This window comes from Aquarana catesbeiana, linkage group LG06, assembly GCF_042186555.1.
Source record: "Aquarana catesbeiana isolate 2022-GZ linkage group LG06, ASM4218655v1, whole genome shotgun sequence".
In the NCBI taxonomy this organism is placed as follows: Eukaryota; Metazoa; Chordata; class Amphibia; order Anura; family Ranidae; genus Aquarana; species Aquarana catesbeiana.
In genome coordinates, this window is record NC_133329.1 from 118,558,881 (window position 1) to 118,574,552 (window position 15,672).

General features: G+C 44.2%; 1 long non-coding RNA gene across 1 annotated transcript in view; it reads left to right on the plus strand.

The window, feature by feature from the left end:
- The window catches only part of LOC141148889 (uncharacterized), a 28,535-nt gene extending 13,279 nt beyond the window's left edge, over positions 1–15,256 (plus strand). Inside the window, exon 2 of the long non-coding RNA XR_012245259.1 lies at positions 13,714–15,256. This is a non-coding gene — a long non-coding RNA (uncharacterized lncRNA). The remainder of the gene's footprint in view (positions 1–13,713) is intronic.
- Positions 15,257–15,672: the final 416 nt, after the last annotated feature.

The window sequence follows — 15,672 nt, forward strand, 5'->3', positions numbered from 1 at the left end:
CAGAGTTCATTGTCGTTGAAGTGCATGAACCGCAAAATCTGCTCGTATCGTGCCCTGGCCATGGAAGCAGAGAACAAGGGTGAATGGTAAATTGGGTCAGTGGACCAATATGACCGCAACTTACTCTTTTTATTCAACCCCATGAGGAGGGAAAGGCCCAGAAAGGTCTTAAATTCGGAGACCGTAATTGGTCTCCAATCTCTAGCAAGGGAGGACTGGGGATTAGCGGCGATGTGTTGACCAGCGTATAAATTGCTTTGGTCCACAATAGATCTATAGAGATCTTCGGTGAAAAACAGTGAATAAAAATCCAGTGGCGTAAAGTCAACTGTTTCCACCTGAATTCCGGGTTGGCCAGTGAAAGGGGGAAGTACGGGTGCTGCAGAAGTGAAGGGTTCCCAATTCGGATTGGCCAATGCAGCAGGAATGGCACTATGGGCACGACGGGCCTGTCTTTGTCTTCTTGGTGGCAGCAGGACACTACTAGTGCTTGCCACCTCGCCAGCTTGAACTGCACTTATGGGACTCGCCACGTCACCACGTGATACTGCAGTGCTGGATGTACGACCAGGGTGTACTAGGCCGCTGGTGCTTGCCAGTTCACCAGAAGGAATAGCGGCGCTAGTACTTCTCTGCTCCATACGAGAGCCCTGCGGTTCTTGCACTTCAAGGACAGAAGAAGATTGGGGTCTGGTACGCCTGACCTTAGCAGGGACCACAACTCTGTCGTCAGAGCTATCTGTCATGGAGCCGCTGTCCTCTACAGGTTCGTATTCTGAGCCTGAACTTGACAGATGAGTGACTTCCTCTTCACTATCTGTCATACTCAGAAACGTGTAGGCCTCTTCACTAGTGTACCTTCGATTTGCCATTTTGGGCTCTAAATTTAGGGGTACACTAGTGAGACTCACAGGCAAAAAAGCTCCTGACTGTCAGCGACTGTATCAAAACGCTACCAAAAAACTGTTAGCGATCGCAGGGATCAGGCCTGACTCTGCGAACGCTGCAGTTATGTGTGCTTAGTGTTTTGTAAGTGTCAGTTATCGATCGATACTGCACTTGGGTGGGCTGGGCAGGGCTGGGCCGAGGAGCAAAACGCAGGTGCTAGCAGGTATCTGGGCTGATCCCGCTAACACTGCGTTTCAGGGAACCCTAAACTGCTGGGGAGTATAGATCTGATCGGATTAGATATCGATCCGCTCAGATACTATAGCACTAAGGGAGGTGTATGCTGCGTGCGTGGGTTTTAGCGGTACTGGCGCTAACCTGACGCTGCCTGGGGCGACGCAGACCTTATCTGACCCTAAAAATGTAATTTATATCACCGCCGGGCAATTAGGGGGTTAAACCTTTATAGGGTAATAAACGGCGGGTGCCCTAAAACTATAATAAACTGTAATAAACTGTAATAAACTACAAAAAACAAACTAGCTAACCAGCGTCACCCGTAACACTTATACGGTGATCGCTGGTGAAAGGGTTAACTAGGGGGCAATCAGGGGGTTAAAACCTTTAGCAGGTAGTATATGTGGGTCCCTGTCGCTATAAAACACTGACAGCAAACCTATATACTTACCTCCCTAACTAGCGTCACCTGTGTCACTAATACAGCGATCAGAAAAACGATCGCTTAGCGACACTGGTGACGGGGGGTAATCAAGGGGTTAACTTTTATTAGGGGGGGTTAGGGGGGTACCCTGGACCTAAGGGGGGGTACCCTAGACCTAAAGGGGGCTAACCTAACTGCCCTAACACTTGTAACTGACACAAACTGACACCAATGCAAAAAAAAAAAAAAATGCTATTGGTGTCAGAGTGACAGGGGGTACAGGGGGGTGATCGGGGGGTGATCGGGGGGTGATGGGGGGTGACAAGTGTGCCTGGTGTGTTCTACTGTTAGTGTAGTGTTGTGCAGACTTACTTGATGTCTTCTCTCCTCGGCGCCGGATCAAAAAGACCGACTCGAGGAGGGATGACATCACTTCCTTTCCCTCTGTTTACATTACAGAGGGAAAGGAAGCATTCTCATTCGCCGGGAGCGATCGGGAGGGGGTGGCCAACAATGGATGGCCTCCCCCTCACCTCTCATCGCCCGGGAAGAAATGGCGACCGCCTCGGGCACCGGGGGGGGACCGATCGGACCCCCCACCCGCGGAAGGCAAATCACGTATATGTACGTGATTTTGCCTGTCCGTGCCACCTTGCCAACGTAAATCGGCGTGAGGCGGTCGTCAAGTGGTTAAACTCTTTCCATGTTGTTCCGGCAGATCTGCAGCTCTCAAAGGTTGCCTCCCCCTGCTCCAGGGCATTCAAAAGATTTTGGAGAAACTGTACACATTTTGACATACCTCTCCAATTCTTTTCAATTACCCTCTCAATATGTAAATAAAGAGCTGAAATAACTGTTTAGGCATTTGGAATATCTTGGCGAATGGTGGGAGTGGCATTGGTAGTGGGGGGGGGGGCAGGTCAACTTTTGCATCAGGGCCCACAAGCTTCAAGCTATGACTCTGGGTACAGCTCAATAATGGGGGGGAGCAGCATTGGTCTCTTTGATGTATTTGAAAGGCTTGAGTCCTTCAAAAGGTGTGTAGGGAGTAAATGATTATTATTATACAGTATTTATATAGCGCTGACCGTTTGCCCAGTGCTTTACAACATGAAATATGGCTGAACCCCTTCTGAAGCCACAACTGAAATCCATTAACAAATATAAAGGTGCCTGCTTCCCTGTGATAAACAATGAAGCTCGCTTCCTTATAGTAAAATACTATTAAACAGTGAAACCAAAAGGAATCGGCACTATTTCAACATTAACATAAATCAGCTACAAAAAAGTCCATAAATAAAGTCCATAGATTAACCGTGGCAATCCCACACCGTGAAAATGAGCGGGCATTTCTTACATTGGTGGTGGCAATTGGGGTTTTCTTGGAAGTTCACCTTTCAGACATAAGAAGATCGCATTTTCATGGTGTGGGATTACCAGTTCATTTATGGACTTTGTTTATGGACTATTTTTTAGTCGATTTATGTTGCGGTTGCAATAGCTCCAATTCTTTTTGGTTTCACTGCTGAAATCCAGGCCGTGCAAAGAGTATAAAGTTCCCAGAATATACAAGGAAATACAAGGTGTGCCATATTAGAAAATGGCAAAAAAAATGGTTTTGGCTTTACAGACCACTGATTGCAGCAGAGGAAACAGGGGATTGACACTCCCAGAAGTGTCACTTTCTCAAAGTTAGGCAACAGGAACAGCGGAAGAGGTGAGTGTTTACTCTCTTCGGTATCTTTTCTGGATAAATTCTTAGTTATCACTTCGCCTACTTCTGAGATGCCCACAGATTGTAATTATCTATTCAACAGTTATGTATTGGCTCAAAGGAAAATAATGTCAGAACTCCTACCACTTTCCTTTAGAATGAGTGTGTTAGGCTACTTTCACACTGGGGCGGGCGGGCGCCGGTGGTAAGGCGTCAAAATATTTAGCACCGCTTTACCGTCGTTTTAGCGGCACTATTCGGCCGCTAGCGGGGTGGTTTAAACCCCCGCTAGCGGCCGAAAAAGGGTTAAAACCCAGCACTTTGCAGGAGGGTTTGCGGCTTGCCCCATTGTATTCAATGGGAAGGGGCATTTTAGGAGCGGTGAATACACCGCTTCTATAGCGCTGCAAAGATGCGGCTTGCAGGACTTTGACTGTCCTGCATGTACATCGCTCCAGTGTGAAAACCCTTGGGCTTTAACACTGGAGACACAGGAGAGGCACTATTTTTAGCGCTGTAGTACCTGTAAAGCGCCTAAGTGTGAAAGTAGCCATAACTTTGGGTTTTTGAGTTTTGTTTCTTAAAGATCCAGCTCTCCAAGTCCTAGCTGCCATTGTTGTTGCCATGAGCCTGCTATGCAGTGATTGGGAATGGGCTGACACTGCTGAATCCAATCTCAGGTGATTCAAATAAAGCCTCGTACACACGCTTAGATTTTCGGACGACCGAACGTTCATTTTTTGTGGCATGCTAGTCTCATGTCGAAAGTGAAGAGGTTACTCACAATACAAAATTTTTAGTACAACAGAATACAACGTCAGAAGTAGGGTTGTCCCGATACCACTTTTTCAGGACCGAGTACAAGTACCGATACTTTTTTTCAAGTACTCGCCGATACCGAATACCGATACTTTTTTTTATGTCACGTGACAATGTTTTTTTTTATATTTTTTTTAACAGTGCTTTTTTTTTTTTTTTTTTTGGGGGGGGGGTGAACAGTGTATGTGTGTGTGTGTGTTTTGTTTTGTTTTTTTTTTAATTTACAATTTTTATTTTTTACAATAATTTTTTTTTTATTCTTTATTGCAATATGTGTTTTTTTTGTTTTTGTTTTTTTTTTTAATCAGCCCTGTTGGGGGGCTTTGGTGAGATATCAGGGGTCTTAACAGACCTCTGATATCTCCCCCTTGAGACAGAGAAAGAGACAGAGGATAGAGATTCCCCAGTCCCTTTCTCTGCAGCCTCAGCTGCACTGAGAATGAATGGAGAGAAGACAGCGGCTCCTCTCCATTCATAAACTGACACATAGTAATCACAAGAGATTACAATGTTTCAGTTATGTGAATGGACAGAGTCAGCTGACTCTGTCTATTCACAAAGGAAGGAGGAGGAGGACGGAGGGGGAGAACGGAGGGGGACAGAGAAGGAGGGGGGAACGGAGAGGCACAGAGGAGGAAAGAGGAACGGAGGGGGACAGCGGAGAGACACAGGGAAGGAAAGAGGAACGGAGGGGACAGCGGAGGGGGACAGAAAAGGAGAGAAGAACGGAGGGGGACAGCGGAGAGGCACAGAGGAAAGGAGGGGGCATGGAGGATAATGCAGTGACAGTCAGCGGTGAGCTGATGGGCAGAGTGTGTCATCTCTAATGGGCACTGATTGGCATCCCTGGTGGGCTCTAGTGGGCTTACCTGGTGGCAGTGGTGGCTGGTGCTAAAAATTTTTGGGGGGCACAAACCAATTGAAAAATTCTAAAAAAAAAACCATCAATTGCAGCCTCACTGTGCCATCAAATACCGCCACTGTGCCATCAAACGCAGGCACTGTGCCTATCAAACGGTGCCACTGTGCCAAATGCAGCCACTGTGCCCAAACGCTGCCACTGTCCCATCAAATGCTCCCAATGCTGCCACTGTGCCATCAAATGCTCCCAATGCTGCCACTGTGCCATCAAATGCTCCAAATGCTGTCACTGTGCCATCAAATGCTCCCAATGCTCCCACTGTGCCATCAAATGCTGCCACTGTGCCATCAAATGCTCCCAATGCTGCCACTGTGCTATCAAATGCTCCCACTGTACCATCCAATGCTGCCACTATGATCCCCCCCCGCTCGCCATCTGCCCGGCACTTACCCTGTCTCAGTGGGGCAGCGGGTGACGGCGAGCGGTGTCTTCCATGCGTCTTCTCCCCTCCATGTGTCTTCTCCCGTCCTCGCCTATGATTGGACGCCTGATAGGTGTTCAATCACAGCGCCTGACGTTTCAGCCAATCAGGCGGCCGGTAACAGACCGGCAACCTGATTGGCTGAGAGGCGGGTCAATGTTAGCAAAGCAAATTCCTTCGGCTTTGCTAACATTGAGCTGAGTGACAAAGAACGCACAGCGTTGCGCCCACTTCTCACTTTCTCACCTCCAATCAGGTGCTTCCAAAAAACACCCCCACCTCTCTCACCAAGGCTCTTCTCCACCGATAGCTCAGTTTGGCCAGACGGCCAGCTCTAGGAAGGGTTCTGGTCGTCCCAAACGTCTTCCATTTAAGGATTATGGAGGCCACTGTGCTCTTAGGAACCTTAAGTGCAGCAGAAATTTTTTTGTAACCTTGGCCAGATCTGTGCCTTGCCACAATTCTGTCTCTGAGCTCTTCAGGCAGTTCCTTTGACCTCATAATTCTCATTTGCTCTGACATGCACTGTGAGCTGTAAGGTCTTATATAGACAGGTGTGTGGCTTTCCTAATCAAGTCCAATCAGTATAATCAAACACAGCTGGACTCAAATGAAGGTGTAGAACCATCTCAAGGATGTTAAATATATGAGTGTCACAGCAAAGGGTCTGAATACTTAGGACCATGTAATATTTCAGTTTTTCTTTTTTAAAAATCTGCAAAAATGTCAACAATTCTGTGTTTTTCTGGGGTGCTGTGTGTACATTAATGAGGAAAAAAAATGAACTTAAATGATTTTAGCAAATGGCTGCAATATAACAAAAAGTGAAAAATGTAAGGTGGTCTGAATACTTTCCGTCCCCACTGTATGTATGTATATATATATATATATATATATATATATATATATATATATATATACACACATACACACACACACACACTATATAGTACTATAATAATATATCCTTAATGGCCTACCCTTACGCAGGCTATCCCCCCTTCAGTCTATTATGAATGCTGCTGCTAGACTAATACACCTCACTAATCAATCCATGACTCCTGCCCCTCTCTGCCAATCCCTTCACTGGCTTCCCCTACCCCAACGTATAAAATTCAAAATGCTAACCACAACATACAAGGCCATCCACAACATCGCCCCCGGCTACATCACCAACCTCATCTGCAGATATCGCCCAAATCACCCCCTCTGCTCCTCCCAGGACCTCCTGCTCTCTAGCTCCCTTGTTACCTCCTCTCATGCTCGCCTTCAGGACTTTTCCAGAGCCTCTCCCATCCTCTGGAATTCCCTGCCCCGGTATATCGGATCAGCCCCTAACCTGTCAACCTTTAGGAGATCCCTGAAAACTCACTTATTCAGGGAAGCCTATCCCACACCCACCTAACTGTCCCAGAGCCACCCCCATCAAATCATTCCCTGTATCTATTACCTTTTATACCACCGCCCCCTCCCTTTAGAATGTAAGCTCTACGAGCAGGGCCCTCCTGTCCCTTCTGTATTGAACTATACTGTAATTGTGCTGTCCCCCCTCTACATTGTAAAGCCCTGCGTAAACTGTTGGCGCTATATAAATCGTTAATAATAATAATACTATACATCACTGGAAGGTGAAGTCAGAGCCCAGAGTTGGACTGAAATAAATAGCAATTATGTATGATACGCAGTATCATTGGCACACAAAATAGCATTTTGTTAGGTTCCAGGGCTCGACCAGAAGTTTCAACCTGGCGCCTGGGCTACTGCCCGAATGCTGCACACACCCTGTGCACGCCCATCCTATGTATCCCGGGCTCCGCTTGTCCGTCTGCCGCTTGTCCTGGGACTGGCACAGCGGGCGCTGATGTGTAGAGAAGTGGGAGGGGTTTGCAGAAGGGAGGAGCTTCCGCTCTCTTCCCCTAGTTGTTGACCTGGAAGTCATTTCCGGGTCCACATTGACAGTTTCCCCTGCATGTCTCATTAAAGAGAATCTGTCACCAAGAAAAAAAAAAAAATCACATAAGGGACTTTTTGTCCCCTAAGTAAAAAAAAAAAAAAAAGTTAATAAATTATGAAAAAATTAAAAAAGGTACACCCAAGCACATAAACCCCCCCCAAAAAAATTGAGGCCCCCCACCCCCATATACAAACAAATGCATGCGGCGGGGAGCCTACACCTGAAAACATTGATTGCAATACACATCACATATCACTGCGCACGCCGGAATGAGAGGCAATAATTCTAGCACCAGACCTCCTCCATAACGCTAAACTGATGACCTATAGGGGGCTGTTAAAGCATCGCCTATGGAAAATATAAATATAGGGTACTGACATGTTTAAAGTTTGACATGTTGGGTATCCATTTACTTGGCTTTAATATTTTACCCCCAAAAATTTGTAATATCTTTGTGCCCCCTAAGATTAACTTTTAATGTGTTTTTCTTTACTGAAATTTTGGGTTTCCTAAACCTCTGCGGTAATATCGTGTGCAACTATCGCTATTTTTTTCTGTAGGGTATCCGCTTTCAGAAAATACATAATGTTTGGGGGTTTATGTAATCTTCAGGCCTAAAGTTATTTTTTTAACCACTTCAGCCCCGGAAGATTTGGCTGCTCAATGACCAGGTAGTTTTTTGCGATACAGCACTGCGTCGCTTTAACTGACAATAGCACGGTCATGCGACGCTGTACCTAAACAAAATTGATGTCCTTTTTTTCCCACAAATAGAGCTTTCTTTCGGTGGTATTTAATCATCTTTGTGGTTTTTCTTTTTTGCGCTATAAACAAAAAAAGAGCGTCAACTTTGCTATAATAAATATCCCCAATTTTTTTTTTAAAAAAAAGCAAAATTTTTTTCTCAGTTTAGGCAGATATGTAGTCTTCTTCATATTGGTAATAAAAATCGTAATAAGCGTATATTGATTGGTTTGCGCAAAACGTATAGTGTCTACAACATAAGGGAAAGATTTATGGCATTTTTATTTATTTTTTTTTACTAGTGGCAAGCAGCGATTTTTATCGGGGCTGCGACATTATGGCGGACAGATCGGACACTTTTGACACATTTTTGGGACCACTGACAACTATACAGCGATCAGTGCTATAAAAATGCACTGATTACTGTGTAAATGTCACCGGCAGGGAAGGGGTTAACGCTAGGGGGTGATCAAGGGGTTAACTATGTTCCTTAGTGTGTGTTCTAACTGTAGGGGGATGGGAGTGACTGGAGGAAATGACAGATCGTGGTTCCTAGCTAGTAAGAACTCATGATCTGCCTCTCCTCACAGAACAGGGATTTGTGTGTTTACACACACACACACACACACACACACACACACACACACACACACACACACACACACACACACACACTCTCGTCCCTGTTCTGCCTCTTGGGCCCGCGATCGTGCGTAGCCGGCGTTCATCGCGACCGCCGGCCACACGCATCGGCACCCCCGCAGTGTAGCTGGCGCGTGCGTGCCTTTTATCCCGCTTAAAGGGACTGACATACAGCTACGACGGTTCGCGGGATCATGCCGACCTGCCGCAGTATAATGACAGCGGCTAGTCGGCAAGCGGTTAAGCATTTGTAAAAAACGCAAAAATGCCTCTGGCTGTGAAAGGGCTAAAAGATAAGTTCACCTTCGGGGACATGTTAAATCCGTGAAAAAAAAACTGGCTCCTAGATTAAAAGCAAATTTGTCAAGCCGTTAGGGTCCTACACCATGGTTACTGTGGATTGTTCTGGAAATTTTATAGATCGGCAACTCCTATCCTCATATTAATTATTGACTCAGCATCTTATCTATAACTGTTCTGTTTATTCAGCGCAATTGAAAGATTTTTTTATACACATGATTACATAGGTATCACATTATGACTGTATTTTTCTGTTGACAAGGGGTGTTACATATGCTGGCTAATTTCTAATCAGGACTTAAAAGAATGCAACACTTAATTAAAACATTATTCGTACCGTGTGCACAATGAGTGCAGTGTTGCAGTGTGTAATACATGGGCAAAGCATACAAAATAGAATTCAGTTATAAACAGAATGTACAATTTATTTTACAGGATCATTAAATAGTTTATCCAAAAACATTTCAGAAGGGTTAAGGGAACAGAGATAGCTCGTCTCATGGCCATGGCAACAGACTGCTTCTAAAGGATCCTATGTTCTTTACTTCCACAACCTCCTTTATTATCATTTGGCTTGTGTATGCGGTGCAGCCCCATTGACTTGAATGGGAGAGTTTGACAGGAGGTGTCGCCTGTCAACTCGACATGACGATTTAAATTTCCAGTGACCAACACAAAGCAGCATGTGCGTGGCATGTGAACAGCTCCATTAGGCTGTGCATGGGGGTGGTTCAACAGTGGCTCAATGGCTTGTTTTTACCTCTCCTGGCCCCCTGCGTGAAAGAGGCCTTACTCTGTGTGCTCACCTTGTTGGCGTGAAGTAGCATCCCCAAAGGATGATATTAAAAAGGAGTTAATACTGCACTAAGCTGCCTAACTTTAGAAGAAGTTTACGCAGACATTAAGACCCCTTTCACACTGGGGCGGTTTGCAGGCGTTATTGCGCTAAAAATAGCGCTTGCAAACCGCCCCTAAACAGCCTCCGCTGTTTGTTCAGTGTGAAAGCCCGAGGGCTTTCACACTGAAGCGGTGCGCTGGCAGGAGAAGAAAAAGTCTCCTGTCAGCCGCTTCTTTGGAGCGGTGAAGGAGCGGTGTATTCACCGCTCCTAAACCACTCCTGCCCATTGAAATCAATGGGACAGCGCGGCTATACTGCAGTAATACCGCGGCTATAGCCGCGCTATACGAGGGGTTTTAACCCTTTTTCGGCCGCCAGCGGGGGGTTAAAACCGCACCGCTAGCGGCCGAATACCGCGGTAAAAGAGCGCTAAATATAGCGCTCTTTTACCGCCGACGCCCCCTACCGCCCCAGTGTGAAAGGGGCCTAAGACTAAAACGCCTATAGCGTAGTTTGCATTTCCTTCATGTTTTAGCAGCATTTTGAAGAATACCTGCTTTTGGGAGGAGGGGGGAGTAAAACAAAGAAAAGAGCCTTGCCATAGCACTGTGCAAATGTTTGCAAAACTCCTTAGGAGTGTTTGGCACATGTTTACGATGGACTTCTTTTCAACAGATTTTTATTGGGTTCTGAGAATACATATATAACATAGTACAAGGTTCTAAACACACATAAATGGGTGAACATGCACTGCATCCACAGTAACAGGCATGCAAGCTTTAACCCTTTTGCTGCCAGGCCTGTATGTCATACGGACCTGACAGCTGGGGGATTCACATACAATCCGATGGCTGCAGCCACAGAGATTCCGCAGGCTGTCAGGTGGAAGCATTCCAGGGGCTGTGCTGCCACCCGATTGCTTCCACACACCCCCCCCCCCCCGTCATGTATTCTGGGCTCTGCTTGCCCATCTGTGGGCCGGGGACCAACATGGCGGGTGTCAGCGGGATAAGGGAAGTGAGAAGAGTGGACACATGTCCGCTTTGCTTCCCTTCTTGTTGGAGTCCCGGAAAGTGACTTGTATGACGTCACTTCTGGGTCACCCTGTCACTTTTCCCCCCCGCTAGCATAGCCTGGAAGGAATGTATTGCAATGCGATCTGCATTGCAATACATTCAGTGGATTTCAGAGGAGACATGCAGGGTCTTTTAGACCTTGTAGGGCTTATTAAAGAGAACCTGTTACCAAAAAAAGCATCACATAGGGGACTCTGTCCCCTATGTGATAAAAAAAAAAAAGTTCCGCAAAAAAAATTTTTTTAATTGCAAAAAATAAAGTTTCACCTAAGCACATAACATCCCCCCCCCCCCCCAAAAAAAAAACAAACATTTTTTTTTAGGACCCCCTACCCCCACATATACATACGAACATAAACGCATGCGTTGGAGGCACCTATGCATGAAAACATCAGTGAGAACAATGATTCTTGCACAAGACCTTCTCCGTAACACAAAACTTATGACCTATAGGGGGGATTTGAAGAGTCGCCTATAGAAAATATAGGGTACTGAAGTGTGTTGCCATTTCATGGGCCCACAAAAACTTAAGGTTTGGCATATTGGGTATATATTTACTCGGTGCAACATTATCCTTTATATTTTACCAAAAATGTGGGTAATTTATTGCGTTTGTTTGCCCTAAAATTCACTTGTGTGGTGTGTTTTTTACTAAAATTTTGCCTTTGCGGTAATATCGTGTGACATAAAAAATTGGAACCATTTTATTCTCTAGGGGGTCTGCTTTCAAAACCTGCTGAACTGGCCAAGATTTGAACCATATGTGGCTGGCCTTAGAAGAAGCAGTGAAAATTACTAGAAAAAAAAAAGGAGTAGCAGAATGAGAGTTGAGCACACAGGGGTAAGGAAGGCAGGAAGGAAGGGTACCCATGACCTGCTTTGGGCGACCAGATCTGTATAAAAACCCTTACAATTTAAATTTGTAGGAGATATTTGCGGTGGGCTACTATTGACTAGAATGGAGACATTTGACAAGCTTTGCAAGTTGTAACACCAGCCAAACCCTGCAGGCAAGATCAAAGTTACTGAAAAACAATGCAAAGCAATCCAGCTGCGCTGTGTACAGTGGGCCATTCATGTAAAGAAAAGGCATTTCATTTGGAAAGCTTTAACACAAAGCAAATTAACTGTTCTGCATACCCTTGTGAATGAGGCCTTACAGTAAGAAAAACCACTAACATAGGGTATAAATGTTTCACTATTTACTCATTGGGCACTTTTTAAACTGCTTTTGCAATACTCAGTAAATGCATGTCCCTTCATACCCCCTTCAAATGGCCAGTGCCCTATATAATTATGTGATATTGCTAACTCAGCTGGATATTCGGCTAAGAATGAATAAGCAAATCTGTCTTATCTGGCTTGTATAATCTCCGCTTTCTGATATAATAGAAATAACAAACAAATGCTTCTTTAATTCATTTAGCTATTTTAGTAAATTTTTCTTACTATTTTTTGATACCCTGTACTTTCGTAGTTTGACCAATAGAGGTCAGGCTTACACTATTAAAGACGGCGAATGGCTGTTTAGAAAACAAAGACTATGGTGCACCTAAAAGGATGAAACTTGTGTTTTTAACCATTTTTTCTTAAATTGCATTGTGCAATTTATCAAGGTGAGAAAATAGTAATTTTGATATGGAAAATGTCAATAAGTCTGAATTTCAGAGTGTTTTCACTTTTCTGTCCATTGAAAAATACAATCCACGGTATTTATAGAGCATAGAGGTGTAATTTTGACCCCTGAAAACTGAAAGCCATTCCTGAAAAAATGTACCAATCTGAACTATGAAAGTGCGGATCCTACAGAACATATAAAATTGCTTTCCCCCAAAATTAAATGGCAGCTGAATAAAGTTGAAAACCTTGCTCTCTGTTATCAGACCATGGAGTACTAGAAATTACTGTAGAAAGAAGCTTGGTGTATAGTAATAAATAGAGATTGGCTCCACAGTCAACTACCTCCACGATGTTGATTTAATTATTTTCTAATGATGTTTTTTTTCCCCATCACATTAATTGCTCATGTTCCTGTACCTGCATATTTTTTCAGGGATAGGAGGAGGAGGTGGTGGTGGGGGTGGGGGGTGGGGGGTGGGGTCAAACAATGCTTTCTTCAGGCAACATTTTTTTCCAAAAGTTTTTTGGGCTTTTCAATAAAACACATTGCAACAATTGTGTTGCCAATTATTAATAAATTAAAACTGGATTTCAGGTATGCATATTTTTGCATTGCTAAATTGGTTTAGTTTGGACCAATGTACGTATGTATGTGACATACTTGGCCAATCCCTATGGAAGCTTGAAATCACTGTAGTACCTCACTACTTTGTCCTGTACTGACTAGAGGTCAGCAGAACAACCAAAACGGCCACTAGGGGGAACCAACTTTTCAACCAGCTTTATGTGTCCTATTGAAGCTTTATAAGTAGTGACATTTTACCAGAAAATGCATACATACAGGACTGTAGGAACCTGTTTTCCTTTCAAGGTGATGTTTTTCTAATTTTGCTGACCCTCTGATAGAGTCACTTGAAGGGCATTTATAATGTTTACATTTACTCAAGGACTGTTAATGGGATAGCCACATAGATCAAGCCTTCAACTTTGATACCATCATAGGGCTTTTACCAGTTTATTGATGAATATTCTAAAATACCTGTCATTCAAAGTAACATTTCACATTTATTTTCCAGCTGTGGTACATATTTTCTCTTCTTGTATATTTGTACAGCTTGAACAAGACGCGCTACAAAGAAATGGTGTAACTTGAAAAACCAACAGCATTATTGCAGGAGTCTAAGGAAGAAGCCATCATGGGACAACAGCCAGCCACACATTTCCCAAAAGAAGGTTAAAAAAAAAAAAACTGACCCCACTGCAGTCTGGATCCTAGAATTGGGACTTAGCATGCAGGACAAGGCTGACATTGAAAATGGAAAGCCTGTTCATCATCATTTCACTTAATATTTACTGAAGGGCTGGTAATGTATACTCTTCAGCTTGAATATGACGTTCTACAGAAAACCCCTGTACTTTGGGACAGCAGCATTGTGACAGGAAGGCAAAAAAGGAGACCATCATATGATGACAGCCAGCTGCACAAGTTGCGGAAAAAAGTAAAGAAAAAAAACCTGACTCTACTGCAGCCTGGATCCCAGAATTGGGACTTGCAGGGCAAGGCTGACATTGAAAATGGAAACCTGTCCATCATGTTGCTTCATATTACTGTAGGCTGTTTGGGACCTTCAAGACAAGTCATTTAAAATGTAAAACCTATCTAGCATCATCAACATATGCAAATATGTTTGAGCTGTTGACCCCTGGAGGTAATCCAGAGCATATGTACTGTACACCAAAAAGCCCCTAAGACCACATTTCATCCAGTGCCTGAAAAATTAAAATTGTACTGAATTTCCCAAGAGCACAAGCTTCCCTCTCCACCACCGTCCAGTACTATGCAACCATAATTTGGGACCAGATCATCCACAAGGCAATTACATATGAGCCTAAAACCTGCCCCACTGCAACCCGGATCCCAGAATTGGGACTTAGAATGCAGGGCAAGGCTGACATTGAAAATGGAAACCTGTCCATCATCATGTTGCTTCATATTTACTGTAGGCTATTAATGTATACTCTTAAGCTTGAACAAGACGCTCTACAGAGGACCCGCGTACCTTGGAATGACAACAGCATTGTAGAAGGAAGAGACCATCGTGTGACGACAGCCAGCCGCAAATGTCGAGGAAGGAGACCAAAACGGACCCTACTGCAGCCTGGATCCCCGAATTGGGACTTAACATGCAGGACAAGGCTGACATTCAAATTGATCGGCCTATCAGCTATGCTGTTGCCTGGGCTGTAGTCACCATATGGAGCAATCGCTTCACAAACATGCAGATAAGAACTGTTGGCAAAATGTGTAACCCCCTATTTAAGACCAACTACTCAGTTGCACTTTGATTTTCAGGAAGAACACAGCTTTCGTAACAGCTCGTGAAGGTAAACAGGTGGTGATGGTGGACAGTGAAATGGATTATACATCAGCTGCCTTTAAACAGATTAGGGAAAGCTATGAAGTTCTTCAGGACCCTCTAAAACACATTTAATTTTTAAAAGACCAGCAGGAAGCAAACGATTAAAGTTGTGTGATGTACTCAGCTGCAAATTTGGTTGAGCTTTTGACTCCTGGAGGTAATCCAGATTGTAAGTACGTCAAAAAGTTCCTAAGGCCACAATTTATTCAGTGCCTACAAAATAAAAAAATTTAACCTATTTTCCACGAGACACAAGCATTCATCACCATGACCACCCGAATCCACAAAAGCATAATTTCGGTTGGACCATCCAATCAATATTTTTTTCTCATATTCGGTCTGCAACAAACCATCTTCCGGATATGAGAAGGTATGAGCAGGTAGGAGTAGAAGTAAAGTAGGAGTAAAGTAGCGTAGAATAGAGTAGAAGTAGAGGAACAGTAAAGTAGAAATGAGTATAAGCAGTTTAAAATAGAGTAGCAGCAAAGTAGAGTATGGCAGAGTAGCAGTAGGAGTAAAAGTAGAAGTAGAGAAGAATTAGCGTAGGAGTAGAGTAGGGGTAGGAGTATAAGTAGGAATAGGAGTAGTAGTAGGAATAGGAGTAGCGTGGGAGAGGAGTAGAAGTAGAGTAGAGTTGGAGTAGACTATACTAG